This window comes from Bos javanicus, chromosome 1, assembly GCF_032452875.1.
Source record: "Bos javanicus breed banteng chromosome 1, ARS-OSU_banteng_1.0, whole genome shotgun sequence".
NCBI classification, from domain to species: Eukaryota; Metazoa; Chordata; class Mammalia; order Artiodactyla; family Bovidae; genus Bos; species Bos javanicus.
The window spans coordinates 111,872,487-111,887,306 of record NC_083868.1 but is presented as its reverse complement, the minus strand read 5'-3'; the positions used below and the strand labels follow the sequence as shown (position 1 = coordinate 111,887,306).

Genomic DNA, 14,820 nt, shown 5'->3' with positions numbered 1-14,820 from the left:
GGCCTAAATAAAACTTCAGAGATTACACTCTTAAGATCTATGTAATTTTACTTAATAAATAATGAAGAGGAAGAGAGGAAAAGACAGTAAGAGAGAGGGAGAGAACATATTACTAGGTATGGCACAGTCAGTAATAGGATCCAGACTTCTCAATGCAGAATCGTTTCTAATTCCCTATGCTCATGTCACGGTTGAGATATTTTCATCTTTTAAAAAGTATATTCTTTAATTTTAAAAGTAGACACAAAGTACAGACTGGAAATTAAAACTACATTAAAAAAAAAAAAAAATCCCCGAAGGAATGACTGTTAGGTAATTAGATATCAACTCTCAGTGGCCGCCAGTTGCAAAATCCAGCCCAATATTAATACCTTTGATCATATTTGCAGACTATTCCTGATGACACACTAACAGCAAACTTTTTTTGGTCACAATTCTAATTTCATCTACTTCTGTCCAGGTCTAACATTAAAAAAAACCCTTTGATTTATACTGGTTATCTCTAAACCAGTGATTTCCATAGTTTTTAAAAACTAGAGAAGGACTTCAGAATACCTCTACTCCTAATTCCTTCATATATAAGGATGTCCAAAATTCAGTCTCAGAAATGGCAACCCCCGGAGAAGAGCAGATCTCCCAGCTTCCCCAAGTTCATCTCACCCTTTCTCCTATCCACTTGCCCACCCCCCAGTGAGAAAGAGAGCTTATCACAGAGGATGTATTGGATCCTCATCTTTGCCTGCGTTCCCTACTGCTTCCACTCAGCAATACGTGCAGCTCCAACAAGAGATCTGCCTTTAACTGGGCAATTAAACCTCCAGTTAATACCTTCTCTCCTTCCCGACCACACAGCAGGGTAAGTAGGGGAAGCGGCCCCTGATCTGTGCTCAAAAACAGGAGTTCAGGACCCCTTAAGGTGCAAAAAGCTACAGTCAAACCAATTTATGAATCAAATAACCCACAAGTATGCTCTGAGCCTTACTACAGGTGCTATAAATATTGAGGGGATGGAGAGATGGCTAAACACTGTTCCAGTCTTCAAGAAACTAATGATGGAGATGGGAGAATAATGCATAGATAAACCCAAAAAAATTATATAAAACTTGCACAGAAAAAAAGCAGAATACATGATACTTGGCAAATGAAGCATCCTGTAATGGTTCAAAGAAAAGAAACCAAGGGTGTCAGGAAAGAGTTCCTGTTGGGTGGGAGGATAGAGCTAGATGTCAAAAGATCAGTAGGTTTAAAAGAGGAAAGATGAGAAGGGAGGGGAGTGGGAAAGGTAGTTCAGTGGGAAGGCACTGTAGATGCCCCAAATACTGCTCTCAGTTATCAAAGCAAAAATGACTAAAGTACATTGTTAATATGCTGTTTAAATATAATGTGATATAACAAAGTACATATAAGGATACTGGCAAAAATAACATATCATCAAGAATGCTTAAATGTAACTTATTCAGAATCTAAATCCTGAGATTGACCTCACCTGTCTTTAAAAGGAGAGTAGTGATCATAATGGAGAAGGCAATGGCACCCCACTCCAGTACTCTTGCCTGGAAAATCCCATGGACAGAGGAGCCTAGTGGGCTACAGTCCATGGGGTCGCTAAGAGTCGGACACGACTGAGCAACTTCACTTTCACACACTGGAGAAGGAAATGGCAACCCACTCTAGTGTTCTTGCCTGGAGAATCCCAGGGACAGGGGAGCCTGGTGGGCTGCCATCTCTGGGGTCGCATAGAGTCAGACATGACTGAAGCGACTTAGCAGCAGCAGCAGCAATGATCATAAAGGGCCCTCCTGGTGGCTCAGTGGTAAAGAATCCACCTAAAATTCAGGAAACGCCATTTGATTCCTGGGTGAGGAAGATCCCCTGGAGAAGGAAATGGCACCCCACTCCAGTATTCTTGCCTAGAAAATCCCATGGACAGAGGCACCCAGTAGGCTACAGTCCATGGGGTTGTGAAAGAGTCGGACAAGACTTAGTGACTAAGCAATAGGACAGCAGTGATCATAAAGACTAATTTTGCAAAGATTTTAGCCTAAGATAATGGGAGTAAAGACTTAGAGTTTAATTTCTCTAAAGCCAACAGAGAAGTTAACCTTCTAGATGTTCAACAGAGAACTTACATCAATGCAAATATTAGGACATCAGAAATTGTAAAAGGAAAGGCTAGAGGTCCTCAAAGCAGTAAAGAACAAGATGGGATAGTAAACCTAATTTGATTATAAAAATTTTCAAGCTCAAAAGAACATCAAAAAATCTAGCCAAATGTCTTAAATTTTGGAAGCTTTGTTTTTTATGTGCTGAATTCTTAATTATTAAGAAGCTCTGAGGAAAAAAATCTGAAGCTGATGTAGTTAGCCCAAGTTAAATGCATCTAACATACTTCCTGGTCAAGCGTATAAGTATTTGATTCTTTAAATCTAACTAATAAACAGCTTGTCCAAAGTTGCCATCTGAAAAAAGGTGTCATAGAAAGCATTAATAAGACAAAATAGGGAAATAAAACCAAACGGTATTACAAATTCCTCAAAGGAAATTTATAGTGTGGTGTATTTTCCTTAAATTAGTACAAACAAGATTTTAGACACAGAAGCTAACTCCTGGTTGTCCCTGGCCTGTGGGTCTTCTCCTATTATATTTTCCTGCACAGTTTCCTCCCCTCGAATATCTAATATGTTCACACTAAAATCTTGGGAACCAGAGGGAGGCACAATATTCTTGTAGCCAGGGCTTGGTTCCCTGCCACCCTCAGAATTCTCCATTATTCCTAAGCATCTCATCCATGTTCAGGGAAGAGCAGGGATCTCTTGAGTGTCCAAACAAACAGCAGCTGAACCCACCGAAGTCTGAACGCTCACCACTTCTTCTTTCCTTCAGTAATGCTAGGACACAAGAAACTATGCCACAGACAACAATAAGGAATTTAAGTTATCTTTCAAACCAGGGAGTGGTAACAAGCAGGGCCACAGCCGAGTCCATTGTTGACACCACCCTGCCAGGACTGGAGATGCTCTTAGATGTCGAAGATATCAACTTTCCCAGACATGGGGAGAGGAGTGAAAATATTGAGGCTTGGAAGGAAGTGTGAAAAGCAACTAAATGCTTATCATTTAAGAAAAGTAAGTGTGCTGACTCTGTGATCAGGCAGTGATCAGAAACCTATTCATTTGCTTCTTCAAAACTGATTTTTTTTCATCTATAATAGGGAGAATGAAGTGACACTTTCTACTCTGAGACTCTGCTCAAAATGGAAATTTGCAAAATCACCCATAAGTGAATATAAGAAAAGCAAGTTTTATCTATACCAAGATGGTAATTTTTTACCTATCAGATTAGCAAAAATCAAAAAGTGTGATGACAAACTGTGTTGGAAAACATGTGGAGAAATCATCATGTTCTTATCATTTCTGATAAGAACAAAAACTGTACAAATTCCATTAAAGTTGATTTGACATTATTCATCAAAGTTACAAATGTGTATACCTTTCGTTTAGCAATCCCACTTCCAAAAATATATTCTATAGCCATACTTGAGCATGCAGAGTATGTACAGGGTTATTTACTACATCATTGTTTTCAAAAGTTCAGAAACAACCTAATTGTGAATTAATCTGGTTAAATTTAATATACCCATACATTGTAAAATATGTAGCCATTAAAAAAAAATCCAGAATAGCCAACACAATATTCAATAAAGTTGGAAGACTGAAACAATCCAACTCAAGACTTACTCTGCTGCTGCTAAGTCGTGTCAGTTGTGTCCAACTCTGTGCAACCCCATAGACTGCAGCCCACAAGGCTCCTCTGGCCCTGGGATTCTCCAGGCAAGAATACTGGAGTGGCTTGCCATTTCCTTCTCCAGTGCATGAAAGTGAAAAGTGAAAATGAAAGTGAAGTCATGTCTGACTCCTCGCGACCCCATGGACTGTAGCCCACCAGGCTCCTCCGTCCATGGGATTTCCCAGGCAAGAGTACTGGAGTGGGTTGCCATGGCCTTCTCTGAAGACTTACTCACTCTAAAGCTACAGTAATCAAGACTGTGGTATTGAACAAAGAGTAAATGAATAAATCAATGGAACAGAACAGATAGCCCAGAAACAGACCCACATAAACAGAAGTCAACTGATCTTTTACAAATAAACAAAGGCAATACCATGAAACAATTTTCAACAAATGGTGCTGGAACAACAGTTTTTCACAAATGGTGCTGGAACAAGTGAACATCCCTATGCAAAAAAAAAATGAATTTAACCATACCCTTCACAGAAGTTAACTCAAAATGAATCACAAACCTAAATTTAAAACACAAAAACTAGATAGATAACATAGGGGAAAAAAATCTATATGACCTTGGGCATGGTGGTGATTTTTCAGATACAACACCAAAGGGATGATACACCAAAGAATTGATAAGCAGAACTTCATTAAAATTTAAAACAATGCCAAACGAATTAGAAGACAAGCCACAGACTGGGAGAGAATATTTGTAAGACATTTAATAAAAGATTTATTCAAAATATACACAGAATGCTTAAAACACACACACACACAAACGGAATTAAAAAACGGACCAGAAACCTGGACACCTCACCAAAGATACAGAGATGGCAAAGAAGCATATGAAAAGATACTCTTTTCATCATGTGTCATCAGGAAATGCAAATTAAAACAATGAGATACCACCACACCCCTATGAGAATGGCCAAAATCCAGCTAACACATCGAATGTTGGCGAGCATGTGGAGCAACAGAGGAGTTGCCTTCACTGCTGGTGGGAATGAAAAATGCTACAGCCACCCCGGAAGACAGTTTGGCAGTTTCTTACAAAACATATTCTTACATACAATCCAGCAACTGTGCTCTTTGGTACTGTCAGCTCGCAAAGAAGTTGACAACTTATGTCCACACAAAAACCTGCACACGAGTGTGTAGAGCAACTTTATTCATAATTGCCAAAACTTGGAAGTAATCAAGATATTCTGCAATAGATGGATGGATACACTGATACATGCAGACAATGGAATATTATTTGGCACTAAAAAGAAATGAGCTATCAAGCCTTGGAGGAATCCTTTCACGTTACTAAGTGAAAAGGCCAATCTGAAAAGGTTACACTGTGATACCAACTATAGGACATTCTGATAAAGGCAAAACTAGCAAGACAATGAAAAGGTCAGTGACTGGTAGGGGCTCAAGGGTGAGAGAGAGCTGAACAGGCAGAGCACGAAATTTTTAGGGCAGTGAGAACACAGTGTATGATATCATAGTGATGGATACAGGTCATTACACATTTGTCCAAACCCACAGAATGCACAACACCAAGAGTTAACTATAATGGAAACCATGTACTCTAGATGACTGTGATGTCTCAATGTAGGTTCATCAATCATAACAGATGTACCACTCTGGTAGGGGAAGTTGGTAATGGGGAGTCTATGTACTGGGTGGGGGTAGGGAATACATGGGAAAGTCTATACCTTCCCTTCAATTTTGCTGTGACCCTAAAACTGCTATTTTAAAGCATACTATTAATAAAAAGGGGACTTCCCTGCTGGTCCAGTGGTTAAGATTCCACACTCTCAACACCAGGTGTGTGGGTTCCACCCTTGGTTGGGAAAACTAAGATCTCACATGTCATATGGTGTAGCCAAAAAAATAATTAAAATTAAGTAAAAAGGAAAAAAGTTAAGAAGCCCTATATGCTGATATGGAATGACATACAATATATATTATTACAGTAAAAAAAAAAAAAAAGCAGATTCATATGGATGGTGCAATACCATTTGATTTTTGAAAGAAGCCAAAAAGCACCCATATGCATTTGCTTATATATTTTGAAAAAAAAATACAGAAGAAACCAATAACTATTGGTCTATTAAAGAAATAACTGGATGGCTGAAGGACAGAGGTTAGAGAATTTTCACTAAATGCCCTTTTAGGTTTAAAAAATTAAAACATGAGAACGTATGATCTATTCAGTTATTCTTTTCTAACAAAAGTAACAGAGTAATAAGAATTCTGTGAGGAAAGAATACCTTATTAACTTTAGTTTTCAATGAGGAATTTTCAAAAAGTTGAGAACTGACCCTGACTTGAGTTTTTTGCTTTTGATTGAAACTTGGACACTAAATAATACATTTCACACTTCTCTTTGGACAAGTGAAAAAGAAGTTGGTACACAGTTTTGTGTTCTCTCTCTTCCAAGATTGTACTTTCAAGATTTACCCAGTAAACAGAAAACTACTTCCAATTCACAACCTATTTCAAAAAGAAAAGCTGTGGTTCAGAATAAAACAGTTGTATAAGCTTTTTTTCCCCCTTTTCAATTTGAGAAGAAAAGATTCCTCTAACATTCGCATTTAGACACTGATTAGGAAAATAAAATAATCACATTACAGGGATTTCTCCATGGGAGAAAAAAACAGGGCAGGGGGCTGAGTGGGTTGGGGAGAGGGCTTTCTACACTTCATTCCATAAACACACTGCCAGCGGAAGACAGGTTTAGTGACTCAGGAAAGGAATAGATTCTCATTGGCCCACTGAGTCTGGGAGCAGCCAATAGCTGATGCTTTATGAGAGCGAAGAAAACTATGAAAATTAAAAAAAAAAAAAAAAACCCTCCCCAAGTCCTGTTATTGAAATCCAGTGTTGAAAAACACTGCTTTTAAAAATTACTAAATACAAAAGAAATTACTAAATGTGAATGCTGGTGAACCTTAAAAAGATAGCTTAAAAAAGAATTTCTTTTCTTTAATATTGCTTCCCAGTTTCCTACTTCTTTCACTTAGGTCCCAGGAGATAGTTACTTGTTTCTTTAATATTGAAACCCAAGTTTTTTTGTTTTAATTTTACTCATTAAGTTTCAAAATCCAAGGGCATAAGAAGGTATACAGTGAAGAGTTTACCTCTGGTATGTCTCCCAGCAACCAACATGATTAGTTTCTAGTGTACCCTTCCAGAGGTATTCTATATGCATAGAAGAAAACCTTCTTTTCCCATCTCTCCTTTTCTTTCTGTTTTACACAAATGGTTGTCTGGAACCAACAGTCTTTGAATTGAAATAAAAATCAAAGGATCTTTCATAACCCTAATTCCTTTTTTTAATAAAGAAATCATCTTTTAAAAAATTATTTTCAATCCCATATCACTCAAAGTTAAGGAAGAGTTGTTTGGCAAAAAGAAATAGGAAGTCTAGAAAACTAAATTACATGCAATCAAACAGCAAATCCACTCACTTAACTTCTGGTCCAGGATTTTGACCCCTGGAAAAAGCAAATAGGTCTTTAAAGTTCCCACCAGAGGTTCCACTAGCGCTCCACAGAGACCTGTTCCAAGATACAGTGGCTCCTTTAGTTAAATTGAAGAGGGAGAGAAGAGGGAAGTAGGAAGCTGAATTCAAATGTTTGGTTCTTGTGGGCTAGCAACAAGGAAGCGAAGGCAGATGAAAGAGAAACCATGACTGCCTTAGATCAGTTAATCAGTAACTCACAAGTGAGAGCACCAACTAGATCTTTCTGCCTTCCAGTGGCAACAGAATAGCTAATGCATGGGCACATGAATGGTTGGACAGGTTCCTAAGCACCTTGCTAGATTCTGAAAATGGAGCCACAGAGAAAAGAGGCCACTAGGAGGGTAAGACACAGAGAAACAGAGGGAAACTCAGAGCACACCCCAGGGTCCTTTGCATTGCCTGAAGCGAGGCTGGGCTGAATTCCAAAGTGAAGTCTGGCATCCAGTCTTCTGAAAACCTCAGCCTTTTCTTCTCCCCTGGAGCCAGAGATACAGGCAGAAAAAGAAGGCCCAGGAGAGAAAGGGGTGCGTTTAAGGCGAAGTGTGCTAATTAGGTCACTAGACCAGGCATCTGCTGGCGAGTCAAGGTTCAATTCCCAGCAGTTTGAGATGGACATCCCTGAGCCTCAGTTTCTTCCAGGGTAAACCCTCTCAAAAACACTGTGAATCTGAAACCAGCTGAGTATAGTCTCAATACCATGGCCAGAGTAGTTTCAGGAGTATCAATACTCCAGCCTCTGGCCAAAGTTAAGAAATTTTCAGCAACTGTCCGAGGTGATTCAGGTCCCCAATTTAAAAACATTACGGAAACATGCCATCTGATTCCATCCTGCAGTAAGTCATTATTTCAAGAAAAATAAGTGAGCAAAGCTTACACAAGATAAAAATCAACATCTAAGTCTTGGGATGCCAGAGAACACACATTAAAATCATGAGGGGTCCTCTTAGACCCAGCATAATTTGACAACGATCTCAAAGTGATAAGTGGGCCACTTTGATGTGGAAAAGCATTTGCACAAGAGAATCTAAACACCACTCACTTCTAAACAAATAGCCAACACAGTTTATAAACAAAGCCTTGAATGTTTTTCTGGAACCAGACCTGAATTTATAACCTCCTAAACTCCATACAGGGAATGCAGCGTCTCCATTCACCAGAAAGCTTATCAGAGAAACTTCTAAATGTCTGTATTTTGGATGGCATGCTGAGTTTGAATGAAAACTATTTTTCATAATTTAGCCTTGCTTTTCTGAATGACAACATGACATAACAGAACACGGAGGCAGACAGACCTGGGTTCTAATTCCAAGACACTTTCATACTCACTTAGATTTGAGGCAGGAAACTAATCTCCAAGTCTCACTGTTTCATTAAGTAGTATGGGATAATAATTCCTGAATCTCTTCATGAATTTTAAAGTTGAACTAAAATAAATGCATAGGCACATGATTGGACTATATCAATGTTCATTTTCTCCTTTTCTTCTAGAACTCCTTAAGATATTTACTGTATAATAACCATAAACGCTGCTCTCCCTTACATTGTCTTAATCACGGTAGAATTCTTCAGGCCAAAACACATATTAAAAAAGATCTCTTTCTTGTTTATACACATGAACCACACACATTCTCATGACATACATTTGCTTATAACCAAATATTTAAATCAGAAGGTACTCACTGTCAATTCCACTCAGTGAAATTAAACTAAATCATAAAACATTCTTGGTGTTTGACCACTTTATAACTACAACAAGTTTATATTACAAACACCAAAGTCTAGAGAAAGGATTTCATATCCACCCTCCCTAGATTTCCTAGAAACAGCAGCATCATTAGTAATCATAACATTTTCACCCCAGTTTTTTCATTTATTAGCTGTAGGACTTTAAGAAATCCTTTGGAAACCTTGGGCTCTGGCTTCCCGAGTCATATAATAAACACAGTAGACATATTTTTCTGCTCTGTAACATGACAGATCACGAGGCACAAGCATTTGGTGCTTTTAACGCATTGAAAATGCAGAACTTGATGAGACTTTAACTTTGCTACAAAAGTTTTCTTAGCTGTCCCTTCTGTGTCCATCCTGCCCTCTTTTACTTTGAAGCACAGAAGACAGAGACCCTGAGGATAACAACACAAAGCTGTGTAAACTTCTTCACGGCTTCTTAAAATGCACTTCTAATTCGGCACACCCTACCACAACAGTCCTGGATTTCTCCTTAAACAAAAATGGTCACGGGTATCAAAGAAATGTGAGTGAGTGTCCACTGAACTGTGTCTAAATGATTTTCCTTGTGAGCAAAGCCAGCCTGGAATAAGCCCCTACTAGTGAAGAGAGAGAACATGCTTCCCAGGCCGAGGAGGCATTGTTCAAAGAAATGAGTTCTGCACCACTTCGGCCACAATTCACAGCTGAGTCTGATTTTCTGAAACAAAGAGCAATAACCAAATGGCGATGCTCTTTAGCAAGCTTCTCTGAGCTGATAATGTTGAGCAGATTCATGAGGCTGAAGAAAAGGAGGCTACAGTCTCCCTCATCTTCTGTGTCCCAAGAGTGACCAGAGGAAACGTTTGTCAACCTTGGTTATTATTATGCCAGAGGTTTGTCATGACTATAATGGATTTCAGTGGAGTCTAAATGCATGAAAAATGCCTAGAAATTATTCCAGTTCAAAAGTTAAAATGTTCACATACCCTATTGTATTCCTTTTAACCTTCTACCATAATTTTATATCTTTTTTTTTTTCTCAGACAAATAATAGTCATGATCCTTCAAGCATGCAGACCAGAACTATTCTTAGAAGGGAGCTGCAGGAGGTTTATTATGTCATGAAACACAGAGCCAGAACAAAGGACTACTGAATCACTCACCTTATCTTCATCTAAGAAACCTGAGAATTACAGGGTTTCTCTTTTCCTCCCAAATTCAAGAACTGCACTTGCCAAGACTGCAGGTTTTATGGTTGAGACTGTATTACAAAAATGTAAAATGACAGATGCACATAATGTTTCTTACTGTATATATGACTCATCTAAAATGCTTAAAAACAAGGTTCAGGATATTTTTTATCAAAGTTTAAGCCTTTGTTTCCGAATCTAGATGTCTGATTGCTTGGCACTTATTTAAGCGCTCTCCTTAAGAGTGCCACAGATAGCATCTTTTCCCTGAAAACCTGAAACAGGATTAAAATTATTTCACAGATTAAGTCACAATTCTTAGTTCACTGAGAACAGAAATCTAGGTTTACTTATCTATATCTTATATATCACTTTGTTGTATATCTTATATATAACTGGTTTTCAATACTGTTGACTAAATGAATAAATAGGAAGGATTTAAGAGTTTTCCCAGTATATTATAGCACCCTAATATAAACCACCTTTATCATATTCTATTTCTGTAACTGTCTTTATAATTATTTAGAAAACTGATTCTAAAAATGTTTAATTGATGTTGGTGATGTGGGGAAATGTATCAAACAGAAGCAATGACTGTAACAGCTTTTATGAATAATCTGGTGCAGCTATAAATCCTGGCTCTGCCCATCAACCTTCCCTCCCTTTGTCTCATCCCATGGCTTCTCCCCAGCCTTCCCCCAAGCACTCCCAGTCTCATTATCCCATGATCTGCTAAACTGCAGTTTACCTCCTGGAACCAGCAGAAACACATGTCACTGAGAATTAGGGAATTGGAGCTAGTTACAAGCCACAAAATAGGGTCACAAAGTATCTGAACCTGAAAATTACGAGTTTTTATATTTTTAATGATAAAAAACTTAATTGGACACTTCTAAACGTTTGAGCCAGATGGATTGCATAATGTCTCGGCATTCATAATGAATGGGATGGGAAAGAGAACTTTAACAGCATGTTATTTGTTAATCATCTGAAAAGTCATATTACCGTTGACTTCATTTGCTGATGGTGGAAGGATATTGTCTGAATACTACTAATAATAAACATTTGCTATTCTTGAAGGCAAATTACTTAAAAATAGGATATAGCAAGACAGTGCTCATGTATTACTACACTTACGGTATTTTTTATGCTGCACTTTATCCCAGAAAGAGTAATTCCATTTTCATACTTTTATTAGCAGTTAATTCTTACCAATGTTTATTTAATAGCAAGTAAGTATACCAATCACGCTGCCAAATACTGTTGTAACTTAAGAAGTGTACTACAAGAAGCTACAGCTCCTTCTACATAACCCTTAAGATGTGTACCCTTGCCAAATGCTAACCTATGCGTAAATAAGTGAAACTCTTAAAGGGCAATGGAGTTGTCAAGACTCAATTTTAAGAAAAAGTGACTCTCGCAACAGAAAGCTTGAGGGATCTGACTGGTTCGTGTCAAAGTTTCTTGAAACATTCCCTGCAGATGATTAACCCCAGAAGTGATCAAAACGCCTGAGCAACTGGAAAAACAATCACTTCTGGGAAAGCCTTTGTTTCTTTTCATTGCCATTTTACGTTGGTCCACTTCGGATCGCCTTCAGTTCTCATAAACAAGCCAAAAGAGGACACAGGTGCTTCTAGTTTGTACACGCCCGTCTCTACACCTGCGGGAAAGCGGCACAGGTCTGTCCCCTTAACGCTCAAGAACACCTGACCAATGTTTTTTTAAACTGCTTAACTAGTAAGAATATTTTATTCGGGTCCACTTTCATGGGCTAAAAGAAGGGGGGGGTGTGGATCTCAAAACACCGTCCCAGTAAGCAATTTCTCATCTCTTCCGTCGATGATCAAAGCGGTATTGCCCTAGGACGTGGGAGGGGGGGGTCTTTAAAATTTTACCTGGTTATTGTTCTAATGCTGAACTCCTAACGTCAAAATGAGATCATAAACTTATTCCGAGTTACAAATAACAAAGAAAAAGTCTGGGGGAGCGGGAGAGAGCGCCGCAGACGCTCAACAGGGAGCAAGGCTTGGGGCACGCCGGGTGGCTTTGCGGAGTCGCGGCGCCGTCGCTATGGGAACCCCACGCAAGCGCAGAGCGCGCGGCTGTGTGTCCAGGACTAGCCTCCACCGCCCTGCCCCGCGCCGCTCGGGTGCCCCGGGTTTATTCCAGGAAAGGGCAATGGAGTAAATCCTCCCAGCACTGAGAGCACCCGGTCTTCTCTGAAAGGGTCCTGAGTGAGGTCACTGGGCGCAGGAAAAGCTCGTGAGACACCAAATGTAATGGACACCGCACTTCCCTTGCTGGGAAAAGCGGACCTGCTCTTTGCGGCGACTGCGGGTCAGACAGGCGGCCCGCCTAGAGGTGAAGCACCCTGCAGTGAGCGGTGCTTTACCCCTCACCGTGCATAAACCCCCACTTACCACAAGAGACCTGAGAGTTAAATCCTGGCGCAGGCTCACACACCCATCCTTCGAAATTACGGGACCTCAAGACCAGTTGTGGTCCAGTTCTCCGCCAGGGGGTTTGAGGGATCCCCACTCGCACACCTCACACTGTCCTAAAGAGCGTGTCCCGGCCGGAACTGCAGAGAGAGGAACTCGAGCCACTTGCACACCTGGACTGCAGTACCAGTCCTCTTCTTTCCCGTCCGCCACCCCGACTCCCCCCAAAGCACTGACCTGCTCAACTTTGAGTGCTCGAGAGATGGATTCCTCTGAGTCCTCCGAAGTGCTGGCTTGATGAGTTATTGGTCCCTGTGACTCCAACTCCAAAACCCTGTGGAGGAGCAGAAAAGCCCCCCAGAAGGACTCGTCTGCACACCAGCCTGTAGATCGCCAGAGACCGGCAGGACAGAATGGGTCGCCGCCGCCACAACCTGCTTTCTCATTCAAATCCTCACACTCACTCCGGAGCCCCCTCCCTGCCAGGCCTCAGCTCCGGCGGAAATCAGGAACTGGAGCCGCGGAGAGCGGACTGGAGCTGGCGCCACCGCCAGGGGACCCAGCGACTGGGTGCGAGGGTCCGAGCGCTGGGCCCGGACCCCAGGGCTTACACCTCCTTGAGGGGTTCCCCGGCAGCCAAGGGTCAGGAGTACTGGAGATGAACTCTTTTTGTTGTTGTTTTGTTTTCTCCCTCAAGTTTCAAAGGGTCCCAAACCTAGGGAAACCCCTCGATACTCAGTTCGGGGCTGAGATACTCAAGAACGTCCGCGGTGGGACAGTAAAGGAGTCTGGCGAAATGAAACTGGGAAGGAAGGGAGCAGGGACTATGGGCAGTTTGCACGGAAGTAAAAAGTGCCAGAAGTACATTTTAAGGGAAATTCCCACCTGCTCATCTTATCTCTCCTCTTGTTTTGTTGTTGTTTGTTTGCTTTTACCATTCTAAGAAAATAGCATCTCTTATTCTGTTACAACCAGGAAAACCTGCTTTGAGTAAAGTGGAGCTAAAACTGAGCAAGAGAGGGTAAAAGCCCACTTTTATTTCCCCGCCCCCTCTCCCAGGTGCTTCTCCTGAGTTAACATGCCAGTTACTCAATCAGATCAATTTAGTGGCAGGGGGACTCGAGCGGCCCACAGGCGATGAACGAGAGCTCGGGCCTGCGGAGGGAAGCAGTAGGGACTCCAGTGGTGCTAAAACGATGCAATCTACCGAGCATCCCGACGTGGCGAGTGACTAGGTCGCTGCGACGGCTGGAGCGCGCACCCAGGCGGTCGCGCTGTGATCCGGTGTCGGCATTCCGGGATTTGCATTTATCAGCCTTCATTCAACCTGCCCTATTGTTAGTTCAAAGCCTGGCTGGGAGGGACTGGGAGACGCGGCTCCTCACTCACCTTCAGTTTAAAATTCTCCACCAATAAGAAGGTCCTAGGAAAGCTGGCAGCTGGGGGTTGGCAGGGATTTTCTGGGCTTAGTGACAACATAAACTAAAGTCATTTTCTTTGTCAAGCGTGAATTTGCTCAGGAAGTTACAAATGAGCGCCAGAGCTCGGAGAACAGGGGGCCTGGCTGCCGGTCAGCTTTGACGGACAGTTAGTGTTGGGGGGTGGTAGCACCGTGACCTCCCAGCGCAAGATCTAGGGTTTCACCTTTTCATCCCACTTAGCCGATACCATAGAAACAACCCATTTGTATTATTCAATTCAACAGAGGCAATTACAATGTCACAGCAAAGCACCATGGGCAAGAAGAAACTTTATCCCAGAAGGCGATCCTGGACTCTCAGAAAAAAGGAAAAAGCCACCTGAATAGTTACTTGGATTTCTTCCTGCCAGGAGTACCAGGAAGAAATCAGTTTGGGAAAAGATGTAGAAGGTCCTTTGGCTCCATAGAAAGACACTGTCCCAAATTTTCTGGCCCAGCTGCAAATTCCCAGCTTAAAAGAAATGAAGCAGATCCTCCTTCCAGCCCTAGGTTGCTTTTTGGAGAGTTGTTTGACTGTTAATCTCCCTGGTGATTAGGAAGCACCCTCCCCCAAGAAAAAGAAAGGGGGAGAAAGATACTCAAGACAACCCCTCACACAACCCTAGAAGTTATCCATGTCCCCCCAACCTTCTGTGTTTGCATCTGCAATTTTTCAGATAGGAAGAAGACAAATGGTGAAATAAATGCATAAAAATGTTC

The 14,820-nt window shown here is 41.1% G+C and overlaps 1 protein-coding gene across 1 annotated transcript in view; it reads right to left on the bottom strand.

Moving 5' to 3' along the window:
* Positions 1–14,013, bottom strand: part of PLCH1 (phospholipase C eta 1) — a 253,512-nt gene extending 239,499 nt beyond the window's left edge. The window contains exon 1 of the mRNA XM_061418010.1: positions 7,242–14,013. The gene's annotated coding sequence lies outside the window, so the exon portion shown is untranslated. The remainder of the gene's footprint in view (positions 1–7,241) is intronic.
* Between the last annotated feature and the right edge of the window lie 807 nt (positions 14,014–14,820).